General features: G+C 41.5%; 1 long non-coding RNA gene across 1 annotated transcript in view; it reads right to left on the bottom strand.

Annotated features, from left to right (window-relative positions):
- Window positions 1-433: 433 nt before the first annotated feature.
- The window catches only part of LOC134298342 (uncharacterized), an 80,324-nt gene continuing 59,841 nt past the window's right edge, over window positions 434-20,916 (bottom strand). Inside the window, exon 5 of the long non-coding RNA XR_010005370.1 lies at window positions 434-1,615. This is a non-coding gene — a long non-coding RNA (uncharacterized LOC134298342). The remainder of the gene's footprint in view (window positions 1,616-20,916) is intronic.

The raw sequence follows: 20,916 nt of genomic DNA on the forward strand, positions 1-20,916 counted from the left end.
GTTGCTCCTCAGCTGCCTCCTGTTCTGTCTTACCTGATTTTCACCTTCAATACTTCTTAACCCCAGTTAACAGGGTTAAGAAGTATTAAGAAGAGTTAAGCCCAGTTAACACTTAGTTAAAGGTTTCCCATATGCACACTTGTTCATATCGTTCTATGCTGTTTCCCATTTTTATTGTGGAAGGCTTTCTTACCACTTTTCTGCATATTGTAGTTGTAGTATGAATTAACAGACTTGTCATCTTCTTGCTCACCAAGCTTCATTTTTGTTGATGCCTTAAGGTATAGACTTTTGTTTCCCACTCAGTCATGTCATACAGCAGTTATATCTACATATTACCCTTCTGTTTTTGCTTCCACAAGCATTTTTTTCAATCAGAAGGAGAGGGTTAGATCATTGTGATTGAGGATACTAAAGGTCAAATGTCTGGAAACCAAGCTGAGTATGTTTGACTTGGAGAATTGAAGACTGAGAGGTGACACAATAGTCAACTTTAAATATCTAATATAATGTGGAAGATGGAATAAGTGTGTCTAAAACATAATCCAGTGGGTTCTAATCAAAAGAAATGTGATTTTACATGAAAAAGAATTTTCTGATAGTAAAGGACAGCAGAATACATGGCCTTGCAATCTCCTTCACTGGAGGTCTTTAATCAGAGATTGGATGACCACCTCCCTGGAGTGCTTTAGCTGTGTATTCTTGCATGGCAGGGGGTTGGGCTAGATAGCCCGTGCAATTCTTCCCATGATTTGACAAATCAACAGAATATGACATATTTCAATGCAAATGTAGTTCATCGTCTAAATGTTTACTTTAATTGAAATGTATGGTTGTATATCCTACTAATTTTCATTTCTGTGCTATTCTTTGTTCATTTAGTCATGTGGCAAATATGTTTGTAGTAGAGGTCACTTAGGAATCCTAATCTACAGCACAGTCAACAAAGATGTTTTCCAGAACAAATCCAGCTGAAATGAATGGGAGTTCTGAAGGATCATATTTCTTGAAGATTTTTGTTAATATTAGTTTTTATAAATAGAATTTTTATTAATCATAATGGCACCAAGTTAAAATTACAGAGTGTAGAGGAACTAATGTTTCAATAATAGTTTCATTTACTAAATCATTTACATTTCCAAATCATATAATGTGATGCTGTTTCAAGTTACTGTATGCTACAATTTTCTCTTAGGATTCCTTACTTTTATTATCCTGATTCAAGGGGGTGGCTAGGGTATGTGTTGAAGCACAAAAAAGGAATCCCTGGAGGTTTTTGAGTGTGAAGCATGCCAACAATATGATACACGTTTATTAATTTTACAAGGCATAATAATCTCTAATAGTTCAGGAAACCCAAAATTTGCAGTGTTGTCATGGAGCCAAAGAAACTTCTATTTGTGACAGCAGCCGTTAAGAGCCTATTTCGGCCATAATTGAGTTGCTATGCTTTTCTTTTAATTTCACTACCTGATGATACCTGAGAGCAGGAGGCTTTGCTTCAGAATCCCATTAGGTGCCATTATGGGATCCTATTTCCTAGGTTTTCAAACTCTAATTGTCAGTCAGTGTGTTGCAGCAAGCCCCGCTTTTGTTTGACTTTCTTGGCTGTACACTGTGGGAAAAAAACAACAGAATAACTATGCTTCATCATCCTGTCAAGGAGATTTCTTAACAAATTACCTTTACCCGCAAAAGAAAACACAGAGAGACTTTTCTTTAGCTCTAACAATTCTCATAGTTCATATCTTCTTTTCCTGCCTATTCAAGAGAACAAAAATGCAATCCCAGAGTGCAGAGAGATACTGAAACTGATATCTTTAAAGACTTATGAAAGAATATGGTATGTTTAATAAAAATAAGTCACATTTCTTAATAAATCCTTAGTTAACCTCTGTATCACTTTTTTAAACTCTTGTTTGAAAGTACACTATTTTTTGGATGTAGATTGATTCTTTGCAGAATAACTTGGCGATGGAAGAGCTCACTTGTGGATTCAGATTTCCTCACAAATGAGTTTATGAAGCAAATTCAGCATTAGCTGTAGAACTGACTGTGTTCAAAACAGAAGTGCAATGACAAAACACAGCATATATCTTGGATATCACCCAACAACATCTAGGAGTCTAGCCATATTAAGTCCAACTATAGGCAAAATAACCTCCATGTGGTATTTTCAAAATTAATGCAGTTGACTTGGCACACATTTATTGTAGACAACAGACCACTTAATCACATGCATGAACTATTGTCTTAACTGGAAGATAGTTAAGTATGTTTTGGGGTGGAATCTGAATGAAATGAAATATAATCAGACAAAACGGTGCTAATTACTTTAACAGTGACCACAAACAAGCAGTAGTTGGATGACAAGTTAAATATCATTACATAAACAAAGTGAATAATACCTGTAATTGAAACAAAGCAAAACTTTGTCACTATTCATGTCATAGGACTGATTCTTGTTCTGCTGAAATTTTCCCTTAAAATAATTTTGTTCAATGAAGGCCATACTGAGGTCAGATAATGTTTTAGGAGACTGAAGTGTTCACCTCAAGTACATTCACAACTTGTGAACCTCTTCTACTTTACAAAATTGGCTTAATCTAAGGAGCTACAGATCATTGACAATACAAATTGATGTATCTTTCTCTTCTTTTATTTATGTCTGAGTGTATGAAATGAAAATATATATTTGTCGATCAACATATTCATACAGCATAAGCTCTATAAGGCAGACCTGGAAACTAACTCACTGAAATGTCAATTGACTCATAACATTCTCTGTAAAAGATTACTCCAATCATTTTGCAGTATATAAATATAAATTGTAACTATAAATCAGCTGTCCACATTTGCAGGTTTGACTTTTATAGATTTGATTATTCATAGATTTTATTAATATGGTCTGTCTAGGAATCTCTATGCTTTCCAGTGAGATTTTGGGTCAACGTCTGGCAGAAGGTGATCACAGACTCATGCATGGAAGACTTAGAGACTTTTAAAGAGATGCTTTTCTAGCTAAAAAAAAGAGGAAAAATCATTTTTGTAACAAAAATAAATGCAGTTTTTCACTTTTATTGTAAATGTGAAGAACTGACTGTATCTCTAAGAGTGTAGCTGGATCTCTTATCTCTGAGTTCAAGTAAATTTATGCTTGGTCACAAGGTATCTGAAAGCTACACATGGCCTGTAGCTCTGAGTCTCCCACCTGTGAGTTAAATACATCTAAACTACAGAAGAACATTATCATAATGCCAAGGCACATGAAAAGATATATTTGTAGTCCGCTTCTGTAAACTTAAAGCTTCATAAAAAGGGTGAATGGCTAGGAATGTAGATAGCAGTATCAAATATGCAGTGTCAGCATGTTTCTTATTGTCCTTCCATTTCCCAATTTCTTTCTCAGTAATTTGCCTTAATTAAAACAGAGCTAGCTTTACAATTAAAAAAACCCAATAGTTTCCTAGGATTTCTGATTTTTATAGCCTTCAACCACTTTTAAAAATTACAGATCCTCTGTAAAATATTAATTGAAACAAATTCCTTCAGTAGTAAAGGTTCAATAGTGAGATGTACACCAAAATGGAGACAACTTTATTTCACAGTGAAATCCCATGTGTGTAGGAAAAGATCCAGTAGGTCCTATTCCCATAATTGGAGCTATCGGCGTGATAAACTGAATGTATTTTGGATTCAGCACAAACTTGAAAAACATTGAAAGGGCTGAACTGAATCCACAAAATAGATTCAGCCACATGGAAAATTCCTTAAAGTTCAGACTAAAGCCTAGAGTAGATTAAATAACATCAGAGTCACCAATTGGCATTAACAATTCGTATAGAATTTCAGCTTAAATGTAGCTATAAAGATGAATTATGATTTCAGGGCCACATGCATGCCAGCCCCTATTGTGTGGTCCCAGCTGGATTTGTCTCTTCCCCTCCCTTTTAACCCCCATTGCCCCCCTCCTTTCATTCCTTGATTCTCTATTTGTTGCATCATGTCCTCTGTTTCCATTCCTTAATTCTTTCAATACTATTCAGCTGCATCCTGCCATCCCTGTACTGGTGCGAATGATGATACTTCACTTCAAATCCTCCAGTGACCTTTTGTAATGATTTTGTATAGAATGTTTTCTCTGAACATTAGTAATTCAATGCTTTCAGTGTTTCTTTTTTCCTTTTTTCTCACTGACAATGTATGCATTGAACATACAGATGGTTCATATCACATGATTCTTCTAGTCTAGATTCCGCTAAATTTAATAAGCTTGCTTCACTGATTTAAGGTGATTTGTGTCAAGTTCATAGATTGCAATTCTAGAATTCAAATACCTATCTTGCAAAAAAGTGTCCAGTTTTTCAATGGTTTTAGCGAGCACACTAATTTATATTAGGGACTCCTTTTTAATTGTTGAAATAGCTGCAGGATAGTATTTTGGACAAATTCAAACCAGTCCTGCAATTAGGTAGAGTGAGATGGTGTCATGAAGACTTTAAAAACAAAAGTTAAAATATCCTGCTCAGACTGAACAGAATATCCCTCTTCTGACACCAAAAATGTTATGAATAACATATCAATAACTTTGAAGCATAGGTTCTTTTTATTGCAAGTTCAGTCTGAGAGGCATATCAACAGAACTTTTACAGAACAACAAGGAATAACATTAGACATACAGACATACAAATTCTATGCAACTACATTGGATTCACAAACAACCTACTGTTACATTGGCTAACAAACAAAGGGAGGGTTACATTTTCATTCTTCATTCACACACAACATGCATCCATCTTCATGCACACAAATATTACCATATTCTTTCTCCCTCCTTGGAGAAGCACCTGCTTAGGCCAGACCCAGCTTCCACTGCTACCTGCCAAGATATAGTTCCAAAACGCCAAAATGCCAAAACTTTCAAACTCCAAAAAGACCATGACTTCAAAATGCACTCTTTACTCTTTCCCTGAGAAAAGGAGGCCCCAAAAAGTGAACAGAATCCTGCTTTCCCATAGCAGATCTGCCACTCCCAAGTACACCTTCTCCACTGAGCATGCCAGGTGAACAGCGTCGCTGACTGTCACAAGTTCTGGATTGTCATAGGGTCACTTATATAGCAATCTTTTGCTGATGTTGTCCCAAAGTTGTAAATGAATGATAGACATCTTCCATCCTGGAATATCCTCAGTTTCCCGGACCAGATGTTGATTCCTCTTGATTGGTGTTAGCAAACACAAGCAGACTTCCTTCTTAACAGTGGTAAACTTTTCTCTTATCTTGATGTAAACATTTCTCTTATCAGTCACAGTTCTTATCACAGTTTACCAGGCAGATCAACTGTTTTAGGTCTCATTAACAGGTTTTAATTACAATTCCTGAGCAGGTAGTTAATGTTTTTCAGGCCTTAGTCTACAGACTGGTGTCTTCAAATTTACTAGCTCACATTCATTCTTCCATTCATACCACATATCATAAATCCATATTTCATTTGATCTTGTTACAATGGTCTCCTGTGGAGCAAGTATACAAAGGGATGGCAGTCTTATCTAAGTGATCTGGGCCATGTTGTTATTTTTTTTTCTATACAGATCTCTTCCCAACCAGAGCCAATTGTAACCACTTTGGAGTGAGAGAGAGGGAAGTCTCATTTGTGTGTTTTATGTGCCCCTGGAAGATTGAGAAAGTGAAAATTAACCCCTAGACCAAAGTTCCCAACTCCAATGTATTTGAAAATAATTTCCAAGAAGAAAACAATTTCCATATTGACAAAGAGCAATGTTCATTCTATGAGAACCTATCTAATGCAGTTTAAACATCTTATATCACTTTTAATGACAAGCCAATGGATCAGTGAATCTTTGGCTCACTGTATGTGTACTGCATATTTTCTCACAGATGTTAGTAGAATGATGTTACCTATAGCTTCAGAGGATTCTGGTCATAAAACAGTTCTCCTTTGTGGCCTTTGTGAATCACACATATGAGTTTACTGTGTCTGTGCAGGTTCAAATGGAATTTTTTTCCAAGCTCTAGCTTTTGAATTTTGCAACCCTGCCCACTCTTCCAGAAGCATAAAAGTTGGCTGCAGCCATGGCTCCCTGGTTTCTTTTCGTTCACCATTGCAGCAGGTCCAGGTCATTATGGACCTTTTGCTCTATGCTACTATTCAGGATGCTGACAACATGTTTTAAGAGGTGTGGCCAATGTGCTGCAGAGATGCTGGACTCCAATAGGCACTCCAAATGCATGCAGTGTCAAGGAGAGAGACAAGTGGTTTGTACCTGCCGGCACTGCCAGCTCAAACTAGGAAGAATAGAAAAGCAAGGCTTTACGCAATTCTCTATTAACAAGCCTTGGCACCATCCAGTTCAACTGCACCATCGAGGGCCTCATCCAAAACTTCAGAAACCTCAAAGAAGTCTTTGAAACCAAAGACTACCACTTCAAAGAGACCAACCCATCAGTAGCCCCATCAGTGGCCTCGTGTACCTCAGCCTCAGTAGCCACAGCCAAATCACTGCCATAGATCTCAGCTGCCTCACCATCATCCTCCTCTATGAGGACTGCTGTTAAACACTCACTTGAAGAAGCCAAATGAGTACAGAGTAACACTCTGGTACCTGGAAGCCTACCTTCCATCTCACCAACATCGGGTAAATCCCATGAGGCAGAACTTGAAAGGGAGCAACCAAGAAGAGGAAGATTGAACACACCTCCTCCTCTTCCTCTAGGGACAGGTGCAAGACTTCATCATTGGCATCATCGTCATGCCATGCCTCACCCCCTTCAGAGTACTAGTCAACCCAGCCATCACCAGCCCTCCAAGAAATGACCGAACAGCTATTGGAAGGAGAAGTCCAAGACTTGCCTCCTCACTTGATACGCACCATCATCTAGGTGTCAGAGATTGTGCATGCCCCACAAATGGCCATGACTCCTGCTGGCAACAACATTTTCCTTCCCAAGGAGGATCCACTCCTTAACCAGAAGACAGGGGATGTCAGACAGCTCACCTAGCAAAGTCGACTCAGACATTGATAGAATTGGCAGAAACTGCACACCAGTTTCTTCCAAGTCACCAAAGTCGGCACCCCTACCTGACCCACCTTGAAAGACAACTTCCCAGATCGGGTCTTAACCGGGGACCTCAGATGAAATAGTCCACTCCTCTATGTAGCACTCAACTACAGACCCCTATGACATACCTAATGGCTCCAACAGAGAATCTTTCACATCTGTGCTATCCCTCAGGATCAACCTCCCCCCGCATAAAAACTTTTCCTTGGTGGACCTCTCATCCCCTTGGACAACCTAGGCCTTTCTTGGCGCAGATGATAAGAATGGTGGAAGCCCTGGAAATTGAAGTCAAACAGTTCTCTGAGGTAATAGATGACCCTGTGTCTAAAAGAGTCCAAAGCCAATATCTACTAACCACACTGCTCCCATTTCTATCCTTCCTTCTTAAAGTTTTGAAAGCCTCATCCATTCCACCTACATCTAAAAAACAAGCCTGATGAGGAGGAACACAAATAGCTGGTGCACCACCCACAACTAAACTCAGTCATTGTAGAAACAACACAATCCTTTTCCAAATCAAAATCTGCCACTTCTGATAGAGAGGGTAAAAAAAATTGACTCCATAGGCAGAAAACTGTTTTCTGGAGCCTTACTTCTCACCAGGATATCAAATTATGGAGCCTGTATAGGAATTTACCAAGAGCACCTTTAGGAAAAAGCAGGTCCCTTCCATGCCAAGCTTTCCAAAGTGAACAGAGCAATGCTAACCATGTTGAGACAGGAAGCAACATCCCTAGCACACAACCAGACTTAAATGGCAAAGCATACCACTGACACAGCCGGTAAGATGATGGCACACACTATCGCCATCAGATGCCATGCTTGGCTCCAGACCTCTGGCCAATCCTCGACTTTATGGACCTTCTATTTGATGAACTCAAACTCTTCAATATGGGTACAGATGACAACTGAAGTCAAACCAGAACTTAAAATTCTGACCAGGAAGTGCTGGCTTCCAACTCAGACCCACTACCATTTCCCCATCCGAGATGGCACCCCCAACACTATAGATAGCATTTTACTAACAACACTCAACAGAGCAAGAAGAGATCTTTGAGAGGGTCTGTGCCATTCCCACTCCCTTGGCGTCACCCTCAAACTCAGAGGCAATGACACAGAGGGCCTCCTCTAGACCAGCCTCACTATCATTTTTGATGCTGATCCAGTCTCTGGTACTGATGCTGATTCCACCATAACCCCCCCCCCTTTTTTTACATAACCAGACAACCTGCCAACCTCATCACGGCCAGTTATCCTTTCATTTGAGGGACACCAAGTTACCTTTGTCCAAGCTTGGAAATCTATCACCTCAGATGTGTGGGTTCTTGATATTGTCAGAAGAGGCTATGCCTTAGAATTCGACAAACGTCCTCTAACAGGTTTGTTCTCAAGACTCAAGGAGCTCCACCAATCCTCAAGGAAGGAATCCTCAACCCTCCTGGAAAAAAGGGGCAATACATTCAGTTCCAACAACTCTTAAGCCCAAGCTCATTTTTTCCCACTATTTCACCATCCCAAAATTGGATGGAAATCTATGCTCCATGCTGGACCTCAGAACTTGAATGAGTTCCTCATGCCATGGTATCAATACCCTCCATCCTTCCATTCTTCAAAAGGGTGATTTAAAGGATGTCTATTTCCATAAGACCATTCCATCACTGCTTCGCCTTTGCAATAAACCACTACACTTAGCACTTCATGGTCCTCCCTTTCAGACTTGCAACAACCCTAAGGGTATTCATAAAATGCATGGTGGTGGTTGCAGCATAGCTTTGAAGATGTCGGATCACCCTTTCCCCCTACTTAGACAACTAGCTCCTAGTAGCATATTAGAGCCCAACCTCTTTCCACATGTCAAACTCATCCGGGACCTTCTGAGCTCCCTGGACCTCATAATGAACTCAGAAACCCATTTTCAACCTTTCCAGAACAGTCAAGTTCATTTAGGCAATGCTCAACTCCACAGTGCAAAGAGTCTTCCTGTTATCTGAAAGTTTTGATATGCTCTGGACACAGATGCTATGGTGCTGACATCAATGGCAGATGCAAACCAAGACAATCCAGTTCATCCTAGGCAACATGGAGTACACAGTCCTGGTTATGCCTCATACCTACCTCAGAGTGTCTTCTCCATAGATGGTTTCTGGATATATTCAGAGCTTTGACAGATCATCAATCCTGCTACTTGTTGGTACCAAAACTGATACAGGAAACTGGAGTGGTGGACCAAGGGGAGAACAAGTCTGCAAGGGAATGCTCTTCCACTCTCCCCAGCTGATGTGGGGATGTCTCCAGCAGAAATGAAGCAGCAGAAATGAAGCAGGGCATCAATTTTTTAGAGCTGCTAAAGCCCTTTGTACTTTCAGCAACCCCATTCGTGGCAAGGTAGTCCATATCCTAACAGGCAATACAGTGTTGAACAAACAGGGAGAGAATATATAGGGATAAATTACTGGTTTCTTTACTATCAATTACACAATCAATTTATGGAAGACGCTAGTGTAGGGTCCTCCAAAAGAATATTGACATTGGAGAACATATTTGAGAAGGGTAATAAAGGATTAATTTCCAGATTATATAAATATGTCTTAGAATACAATTTAGAGGATAACTGTATAAAAACAGTTACGATTTCATGGGCTAAGGATCTACAGAAAAATATTGATTTAGAGAATTGGGAACATCTATAGAAAAGAGGATTTAAATTTTCAGTAGCTGGATCCATTAGATAAAATATGTACAATTTTTTTACAGAAACAACTTAACCCCAGAGATGTTAGCTAAAATAGATAAACCTTATCGGGCAGAATGCTGGAGGTGCAAGATGCTGAAAGGCACATTTTTCCATGTTTGGTGGACCTGCAGGTTGGTACAATTTTTTTGTGAAAAGGTGGTTAAAGAAACAAACAAAATAATTACTAAAATGGTTAAGAAAAACCCAGAAATGTGTCTTTTAGGATTATTTAGAGAGAGAATCATCAAAAAATATTAAGAAATTTGCCAATTTCTTCATCTTTGTTGCTGCAAGATTAACAATAGCAAATTCTTGGAAGGGGGGAAAGAGTTACTTATAAAGGACAGGAGTGAAAAACTATTAGAATATATGGCCAAGCTAAGAAATGATATTTGAGGAGGAAACAATGAGGAATTCACTCAAAAAAGGGAGACTGGCATTTGGATATTTGGAAAAGTAGACAAATGTAGACTTTAAGTAGCTGCAAGGGGAATTTATTGAAACAGATATAAGAATAGGTTTAATAGGTATAATAGGTATAATATTCACACTGAGTAGCATCGGAAGTCATAGGTGGTAGATTCGCAGGTATGGGGAAGGAGGGTAAGGGTTTGATAAGATGTTATAAATGTACAGTCTGTTAGTGTACTATTTGCACTTGAATTTTACTTTTTGTTTGTCATTCACACACAATAAAATTTTAAACATTTACAAAAAAACCCAAAAAAACAAACAAACAGGGGAGGGTGCATAAACCACCAAATATCTCTGACAGCTCTTCACCTACTGGGAAAGGACAACAAATTAGTGGGCTTGCTCAGCAGATCCTGCCATGGTTGGAGATTCCACCCTGGGGAACTCTTCAAGTTGTTCAGCACTGGGGATCAAGCGGAGCTAGATCTTTTTGCCTCGAGGGACAACACAAAGCTTCCCCTCTTTGGTGCTAGAACCTACCCAGTTCACAAAGCAGGGTGCCTCAGGAATGTGTTCTTGATCAATGTGACCTGGATTCTATTCTATATGTTCTCATGAATCCCACTGATAACCAGAATGGTGGAGCAAATATCCCTGAAATCCAAAGACTGCATCCCCATAATGCTGGGGTGACCCAGACAGGCCTTCTTCGCTCCCCTCCTCAATCTCTCAGATGATCGATACTGTGCCCCCTCCCCTCCCGGACCTCCTCATTTAGGAGCAAGAGCTGATCATTCATCCAGACATTGCTTCCCTCTACCTCATGGTCTGGAGCAGTGATTCTCAACCTGTGGGTTGCGACCCCTTTTGGAGTTTGAATGATCCTTTCACAGGGGTTGCCTAAGATCCATCTCCAGGTGGGCCTGCCTACATGCAGATATGCCCACATATGAGTACCTGGCATGATGACATCGTGCCAACTCCATCACATACACTGTAAAAAAACAGGTGTATGTGACAGGATTGGCATCAAAATGTACCTATGCGGACAAGTCACACATGTGTTGAAAGCAGCTACTCTGTTAAAAGCAGATACTGTGTTGAAAGAAGCAGTAATAGGAGGTAAAACGACACTTCATGAATTATAATTACTAGGTAAATGTAAGATCATGTACTGTAAAATAATCAACTACTGAAAAAAAAAACCCTGTACCATGGGAACTTAATCTGGATGCTGATTGGTCTTTTTATATTCAGCTATATTCAGTTTTTCATTCCCTGACACTGTTTATGTAATACATAATCTTCTTTTCACTTTCTTACTATCCTGGGGTTTTCCCAAGGGTTTTCCTTTGTTGAAATACTGTTCCCACACCTCCCCAGTGCTATATCAAAGAGAGAGAGAGAAAAATAACAACACAGGGATACACCCCATGAGCACATCCTCATGGACCATCTCATTGACATACTTATATTGCATCACAGTATTATAGATGTTCATTACATTTTTTCCTGTCTGTCATAAGATTCCAATAAATGCTACTTATTTGTAACATGTCTGGTGTTGAGGTGTGGCACATTCCCACCTTCCTATACCTTAGCTTACTAGTCTCCATATGTATGATTCACAGAGGTCACAAAGGACAGGTTGCATACCTGTAACATTGTTTCTTTGAGCGGACCTCTGTGAAGTCACATAACCCCACCTGTCCTCCCATTCCAGACCAACTTTCTCCTCCTGAGAATCGGGGAGACATAGCCATGGTCATTTTAAATGCCTCTGGAGGAGAGGATGGAGTTACTGACAAAATTAAAAAGCTTTTCTGTTTGAGCCCTAGCGCAGGTGCAGCAAACCCATATGCATGACTTCATAGAGGACCACTTCAAGATACACAGTTAAAGGTATGCAACCTGTCCTTCCATGGTCCATATGAAATCCAATTTCTTCACAGTTCTGTTTTAATGACTCATGTATATACGCATGTTCAGAGGAAATGTGCATTTAATAGCTCTTTGATACTTGTCAATAGTGGATCTAGATAAGGGAAGTAAATTGTCAAAACTTTGGTTGTACTTATTAGCAAAAATGAATAATTTTACAATTTTACTATCTGTTGCAATTTTCTTTATAGAAATCATGATTTTTCTGTACAAAAAGGTTATTCTTTTGTGCAGAAAAATCACATTTTCTGCACAATAAATTCTCATGTGATGTTTTAAATGCAAAATAATGTCAAAATTACAAAGATATACTTTTGCCTAGAATTCTCCTATCAGAGTTTACTGACACCTAGGAAACCCATTTTTGTCCATAATCTGAATGTTTTAAAAATATTTTTACACTTTTTATCTAGACCTTTTTTTTTTTTTACCAGCGACACACATTCTCATAGGATATTTTGGGTGGGGAGCAATGAAAGTATATTCAACCATCATATCAAGAAATAGCAGAAATTAATGAAGGATTCCTACGGTAGCTCAAAAATAGAAGTACAATACATACTATGAAAATCAAGCAGACATTGATGAATAAAATTCTAAAACTAGAGGATGTTTAAGAAAACACTTTTAAGTTTTTTAAGAACCTGGCCAATCCTATGCCGGCATGAATGGATGCCAGTTCTAAGAAATTGTAGGTGCTGAGATTAAGTAAAGTAAGGATTCTATGGCTTCTGCTAGTGGGATGAAAACGAAGTTTGAAGGAGCTCAAAGGTCAAGGAAGAAGTAGTTTGTTGCAAAATTAAAAAGATACAGATAGCAATGTCACAATGTCAAAAATGGGGAGTCAGAGTGATTTGAAAGGTTGATTCTAAAACTCACACACTTACTCTGAATCAGACATCTTGCACTTCTTCCCCATGTTCATTCTGCATCTTTCAGAAAGATTGGCTTGATTTAAACATTTTGGTCTGCCCTATCCTTTGAAGATAAAAAGAACCCGCATTTTAACAGGAAACATACCTGTGATCATTTTTAGGAATTGCCAAATAAAAGACTAAATCACTAAATGTCTGGGCTTGTGGCCACAAAGTGGCTTAAACAGTAATATTTCCCTATATACACTATAGGGAAGAGGGTGCTCAGTAGGAAGAAAAATAATATATGAAAATAACCCCTAGAAAACAGACCAGGACTTCAAAGGAAACTCTTTGGATTTTGCAGTTGTTGTTGTTGTGAGAAGAGGAAGACTTTATGAAAAGATAAGAACTGGAAGTTTTAGGAGGACAGGCTGATGAGACTCCTGTAATTTTTAAGCTCGAGACATGTAAACAAGACTCCTGGTGATTTCAGAAAGATTTCAGAGGGGAAATCAAGTCGTGGGTAGCAAAAATCTGAAATGTCAAAGAGCAAAGACCAGAGTAGGGACTACAGCTAGAGCAAGTTGAAATTGAGAACTCCGGGTAATGTAAGACCTTATAATCATACCCATTTTCTTTGCAAATTCAGAAAGGTGTACAGGATAAAGAAAATTTGACAACCAACAGTGGCTGATGATAACAACCCATTTTTGTGGGCTGTCTTTCTTTCTTGAACACCTAACTGACAGACTGTTTGTTATGTGCTATTACAATGAAAGGGGTGATTTGGGCAAGTACCCCAATCACATGAAATACCGGGTTTCGCCAAGTCGTTATGAGCACACTCGGAGTCCAAAGAGTTGAGGACAAAACAACCTTTATTAGGTAGCTACCGGCTGACAGAGCCACACAGCAGTGTGAGGCTGGCAAAAGCTGTCGGCCCCGAGCCCATCGGCTCAGGGTCTTTTATACACTTCTCTAGTTCCCCATTCTGAACTGGGCTTTACTGGAAGAACTACAAGCACTTCCTGAGTTGTAAACAACTTCGGGATATTGCCCAATCATGAACTGTAGAATATTTCAACAGGTGCAGCAAAAAGTACATGTATTGCATACATTTCATAAACATTGCATAAATTTCTCAGAATCGGCACAACTGATTATTGCTAAACATAGAACACATGTCATCTGTCACAAGACATCAAGTTGCACACTTTGTCTTTACTGTCAAAGGGAGACTGATTTTCTAGTTTCAACCATACAGGCATTTCAAAATGGAGTCACTTTGGTCCAGTGACCCCTTCATTCCCCCGTTTTTTTCTTGTAACCAAGAAAGACAATTTCTTGGTTGCACAGGTATCTAATTATAGTGGGGTGGTTTCCTTTTCCAGGGTGTTCAGCTGTATGTAACATGTTGAACTTCTCTGTGCTGAGTGAAAGTAGCAGTGATCAGTCTCTCCATTATTTTATCTTTAAGCATGACATGATACATGGCAAAAGAAACAAAGCAAGAACCATGATTTGCAACATGACAGATAATATTTTGATGAGATCTCTCAGCCACCCAATCCACAAGGTAATCAGCGAACCTGTTCTAAATCCTTCTCCCTCAGTTAGATATCAGGATCATAGCCACGTTTTTCATCATAAGCTCTTTTAGGCCTGTTTCACCAGTCAGTAGCTTCCAATGCCTGCGGGGGCTGCTTCCTCGGGTGTATCTCAATGTCAGTGGGGACTAGGGTACCAATGGAGCAGGTACCAACCCAAAGTGGGGGCAAGACTTTACCTCCCCACTTCCCACATATTCAGAAATACCCCGGAGGCCATCCTCCCATGACATGGTTATCAAGCAAAATACCGGGCCTTGGCCTATCAGGAATTTGGTATTCCATTGGGAAGTTTCCTCATGTCCGGACCAGATCTTGTCGTGGTGGAGGCACAGCTCCCGCCACAGGTGGCTGAGTTGCTGCCTGAGGCAGCTCCGACCCGGGCTTAACCACATATCGTGCCGAACGAGAAGGTGGTTTCTTACCATCACCCTCTGGCAAGGAAACTTGCCTTCTTGATTCTTCCAGGTGATCATCTCTTTGTGGCTATTCAACTTTCATGAATATGTTGTCATATATACAGGGAGAGTGAGATTACAATAAGGGTAATCTCCTATTTTTATGAGGGTGGCTTGGGGAAAGTTCTTATGATTAATTTCTGAGATGCCATCTCTGGATCGTGTTAAACAAGCTGATGCGGTTGGTGCAGAATCATCAAGGGCCAATAGAAATTGAGCCGAATCAGTCAACCCCTCTTCATCAGCATGCGTCCAAGGGGAGAACAATTTCCATCTAGATACGTCCAGCATTGGTCCTGCTTTCATGACCCAACCCTCATATTGGGAGTGAGGGCTATGGGCACCAATCCAGCAGTCTTTCACCTCTGCTTCTTTGACTATATCTTTAATTAATTGGTGGAACATATTCTTGTCCCAACCCATCTGAGTCTGCACCAATGGCATCATGACCAACATTAAAAAGCACAATTGTGTCCTCATTTTTACACTTGTGTTTGTCCTCAACATTACAACATTTTAGCCAACACAGAAACAGAATACAATACAACCCACGAATCCCCACACCCAAAACCCAGTGTCCATTCGGTCGTTTGGGACACTCTCGGAAGTGTACCCTCCTTCCTTCTTCAAGGCGGTTCTAGGTAACCTGACCTCTGGGGCTAGCTCTAGGTAGCTTCGGGCCCCTCCTCTTCAGGGCAGCTCTTGGTAGCTTGACCCTTAGGGTGTGTGAATTTGAGTGGATTGTCCTTATGCAGGTTTACCTTCCAGATGTCTGGGTCTTTGGTGGTGTAGTCCTTTTGATGCAAGTGCAATGTACCCCCGGCTTCACATCTCTTAACTTCACAGTAGTGAGAGCTATTTGGACCACCTCCAGTGGTCGAACACCTCCAGTGGTTCCTTCCACCATGGCCGAGGGGATCATACTTCCAATCTTGCAAGCAAACCTAGTCTCCTGGTGAGAAAAACATGTAGCGCAGTAACAGGGAAAGGGATAACGCAGCATTACAGTACATTTATACAGTTTGTTTAATACCATATCCAAAATTTGGACCTCTTTTATCAATTCCTGTTTCCCCAATTCATGTATGTCTCATTGCAGAGGTCTAATTCTCAGAGGGGGTCTTCCATACGACAATTCATAAGGTTGGCAAAAACCTGGTACTCTCATACATGTTGGTTAACAACCTGTCCAAAAATTGGACTTCTTTCCAGAGCCCTGTCCATTCTTTTACCCGAAGATTAGGGTCAATTACAACGCATCTTCCAAGCGGTGCCTCCCAACTGGGCTAGGCACCCAAGGACCTGGTGAACAAAGACCGCGGGCCTCTGCCACCTGGTGACCAAATGACTGAGCCATTGTCACCCCAATGTGTAGAGCATCCCGTGCCCAGGGATTGCATCCCTTGACAAGGCACGCCTGACCTCTACAACTCTTCCAGCGGTGGTTGGAATCCACCCTGAATACTCCAGACCCTTGGCATCTTCGGCGAAATCAACTATTAAGGACTCAAAGGATTCAAAGGATTCAAAGGGAGTTGTTCACAAATTTCACATCCTGGGGTAGCAGCTCCGGCCGAGGCCTGCAAGCTATCCTCCCAGAGCTGCCCCTCCAAGAGCGAAGCTATACCAATTGCGTCCAAATGGGTTTGTCTACTAATTTCTTTAATAATTTCCATCCCAGAGCTTTTGGGACATAAATTTTCTCATTTGGTAAGATAAAACCCTTACCCTTCCATCTTTCCCCTTCGGCTAGGGCCCACTCCTTCTCTTGTGCAGAGTAAGTCATGGACTCTACTACGGGCGGAACATCCAATTGTAAAATTGCTTCTTCTGATGTGCTTTCATCTGCTGCTTTCCTAGCTTGTTGGTCTGCCAGGCGATTCCCCTGTGTTACCTGATCCTCACCATAATGATGTCCCTTACAATGCATGACTACTATCTCTTTTGATTCCCAACCTGCATCTAAAAGTTGCAAAAACTCTGTTGCATCCTTGATCTGCTGTCCCGCAGAGATCAGCAGTCCTCTTTCCTTGTAAATGGCATCGTGGGCATGCAAAGTGGTGAAGGCATATTTTGAGTCAGTATAAACATCAACTCTTTTTCCTTTAGCCAATTGGCCCTTGTCAGAGCAATCAACTCGGACCGCTGTGCGGAAGTCCCCGGAGGCAACCTCTTTGCCTCTAGGGTCTCCCCATTGCCATTCACCCCTGCATACCCCACCTTCCTGTCGGAACCAACCACACGACCTGACCCATCTGTGAAAAACACCCATTCCGGAGTCTGTAGTGGCAGATCTTTGAGATCTGGCCTACTTGAATACACTTCATCCATCACTTCTAAACAATCATGCTGCATCAATTCTCCTTCTTCTACTGGCAACAAGGTAGCTGGGTTTAAAGTGGCACATACTGACAATTTAACCTGTGGATTGTCCACCAACATGCTCTCATACTTAAGCATTCGGCTATTGGTGAGCCAATAGTGTCCCCTATGACATTTTAAAATCACAGGCTGCCCTAAGGTCAGCTTGTTTACTTCTTCCACAAGAACCGCAGCAGCCGCTACAGCTCTCAAGCATGAAGGCCATCCACAGGCCACATTGTCTAATTGCTTAGACAAATAAGCCACCGGCTGAGTCAACACTCCTACAGCCACTCCTTTTCGTTCTCCTACATACATACAATGCGGGGGCAGACATCAAAGCTTTCTTCAATTGCTCAAACGCATCTTGCTGTTCAGTTCCCCACGCCAAGGGGTCTCCTGACTTCCCTTTGGTTGCCTCATGGAGGGGTTTGGCGTATAGTCCGAAGTTCGGAATCCATATACGACAAAACCCTGCCTCTCCTAGGAATTCTCTGACCTGTTTCCGAGTTTGGGGAGTAGGGATGGAGCAGATGGCTTCCTTGCGCTCCACCTCTAGCCTCCGGAGACCTTTTTTTTTTTTCAAATGAAATCCCATGCGCTTAACACTGGCTGGGCCTTTTTCCAAAAACCTTGTAACCTTTATCACAAAACAAAACTATACCAAAGCCTCTCAAACATTCTCCTCTACTATCTGTTCAAAGAACACGCAACAAACAAAGCATCTTTGGCTATGATAACACAAAACCACACTGGTTCCACAAAACTCACAAATGCCAATTTCCTTTTGGGAACCATCTGAAACAACAACTCTATTCCTTCCAGTTATCACATCGTTTACTGCCATACACTTACATTCTTTCAACCATTCTGGATCCTTCCGTACAACCTCACATAGATCTATAAAACTCTTGTAGGGCATAATGCCTCAGCTCCCTTTTTATTCAGAAACCCTTTTTATCATTTTATATAGATATTCCTGGAAACACAAATTCATCATCCTCTCTCAGTAAAACCAGCCCATGCTCATTCAAAGTAGGATCAACCAATCCAGCTGCAACCGGACCCCAACTGGGCTGGTCTCCCTGGAACACAGCAACCAAATCATTAGCTCTACGAGACGCTCTTGCCACCTCCTGTTTCATTTGCATAGCCTTCCGAGACAGATAAACCTGATTTGCTATTTCCATTATCCTTTTCAATGTCAAGTGGGCCGATCCCACCTCCTTCCGCAACTTTCTCCGTATGTCTGGCCAATACTGGCTGATGAAAACACTGTTCAATACTACTCTTCCATCGGCAAGATCATTATGATCCTTCATCTCATAAGGAGAAAATTTTTCAAATGCTCCTCTAATCCTCTCTAAAAATGCCACCGGACTTTCAGCCTGCTCCTGTTTCATTAGGTAAATTTTCATTTTCCTTACATTGGGAACTCTTGGAGTCCCTTTCTTTAAAGCACCAACAATTAACTTCTGGTACAATTTCAAAGAATCCCTACCACTTGCTGTATTTGGATCCCACTGAGGGTCTACTCTCACTGGGAACACTTTCTCTTGGTACACATCGACAGCATCCAAACTATGTGAGTTTGCATGTTCTTTTGCAGCCTCTTGCCTACCTACTTGAGTCAACAACACTCTCTCTTCTACGGTCAGCAAAACCTCCATCAACTGCTTCAAATCCACCCAACTAGGACTATGTATCAGAATAATACCTTTGACCAGATTTGCCATGCCCCTTGGATCCTCCGTCCAAGTAGGGTAGGCCATTTGCCAATCCAAAATATCAGAACTGGTGGTAGGTATACGCTGACACAGAGTCCCAGTTTCGAACCTAGGGTTCCCCTGGTCACCTGGGGAAGTGGGCTCCAACTGTAGCACCTCCCTTATGGGGCACACTGCCTCATCTAGTGGTGACAGTGTAGGACAGAAGGCAGGTGTACACGGGGGAGCTGGCATAGGCTCATCAGCCGGATTCCCTAAATTTGGATAGGGGAGACTTTGTCTTCCCCATCTCTTTCCCATTGGGGAAAATGATGTTTTCAACCATCCTCCTCTTTTCCAGTATCTTGATTCTTTTCCCTCCATTGCGGTACGCGGAGCAGACCCTGGCCTGAACGCAAGGTCTCCTCCGCCCTCCCACGAGACGGGAAAAGAAAACCCAACAATAAATTTCCTAGTGGAGTATGTCCCCGGACCGTGGTCGGACCATCCTTGCACGTCTTGCTACTAGGGCCTGCCTCCGGACCTGGTCGGACTATCCTTGCAGGTCTTTCCCAGAGCTCTCTTCCCTTTGGGGTTCTCTTGGTTCCCAAGGGATTCCTACGGGACCCAGAACGGCTTCTACAATTTAAAACTCTCCCTCCCCGCAATGCTAAACAACAAGCGGTTTAAGAGGTATACTTGCCTAATTTCGTTCCGTCCCGCGGCGGCCGGCCGACTTTCCCAGCGGTGGTTGTCTCACAACTTCTGTTTTGGAGGAGAGCACGCCTTTCCTTCCCTCGGGTGCCGCGAAGGGAACCACCGGTCTTTACCTCTATTTAGAGGCCGTGGCCACGTCTCGGCGCGGACTGTACGCGGCACCCCGGAAGGGGAAGAAGCGGACACGCCTTGCTCCCAAGAGCAGCTCCGAGTGAGCTTCAACGGAACCTTGGCGACACTACAAAGTCCAAAATTTGACTACAGAGCCCATAATCTCATCCCGGACGAGCCCCCAAATGAAAGGGGTGATTTGGGCAAGTACCCCAATCACATGAAATACCGGGTTTCGCCAAGTCGTTATGAGCACACTCGGAGTCCAAAGAGTTGAGGACAAAACAACCTTTATTAGGTAGCTACCGGCTGACAGAGCCACACAGCAGTGTGAGGCTGGCAAAAGCTGTCGGCCCCGAGCCCATCGGCTCAGGGTCACTTTGGTCCAGTGACCCCTTCAACAGGATACACATGGAAATGATTTTCTTTTGATGTATCGATATTTATGCCATGTGCAATGGTCCATCAGACCATGAGAAGGAAGATTAAGCTTATTGCTGACTTACTGAGGTTTTATCTATCCCTGAGTCAGTGTGGATGCCCTACAGTTAAACTTGCAAAGGACAAAATATTTCACTAACACCTGAGGGTGCTGCAATTTGAAAACAAATCCAACAATTCTAACCCAAATAAGCTGTTGGCTTTTCATCTGGAAGACAGTGGCAGCATTTCAGCTGTTCTTTGTTAGCTGAGAGCTCATAAATGAAGAGAATTTATAATGAAAAACCAAGTCTCTTCCCTTTACTGGCCCCACAGCTACATAATTCCAATCCCTGATTGTGAGCAATGATTAAATGCATGTGTTTAAAAATTTACTAATCTCATTTTGCCATCGCTTCTTCTCTGTTTTGAGTTATCAGCCCCAATCTTTGTGTATAAAATAAAGAGAATTATTTCAGGGACTGGCTATATAACTTAACACCAGTGATG

Source organism: Anolis carolinensis, chromosome 4 (genome assembly GCF_035594765.1).
Source record: "Anolis carolinensis isolate JA03-04 chromosome 4, rAnoCar3.1.pri, whole genome shotgun sequence".
NCBI lineage: Eukaryota > Metazoa > Chordata > Lepidosauria > Squamata > Dactyloidae > Anolis > Anolis carolinensis.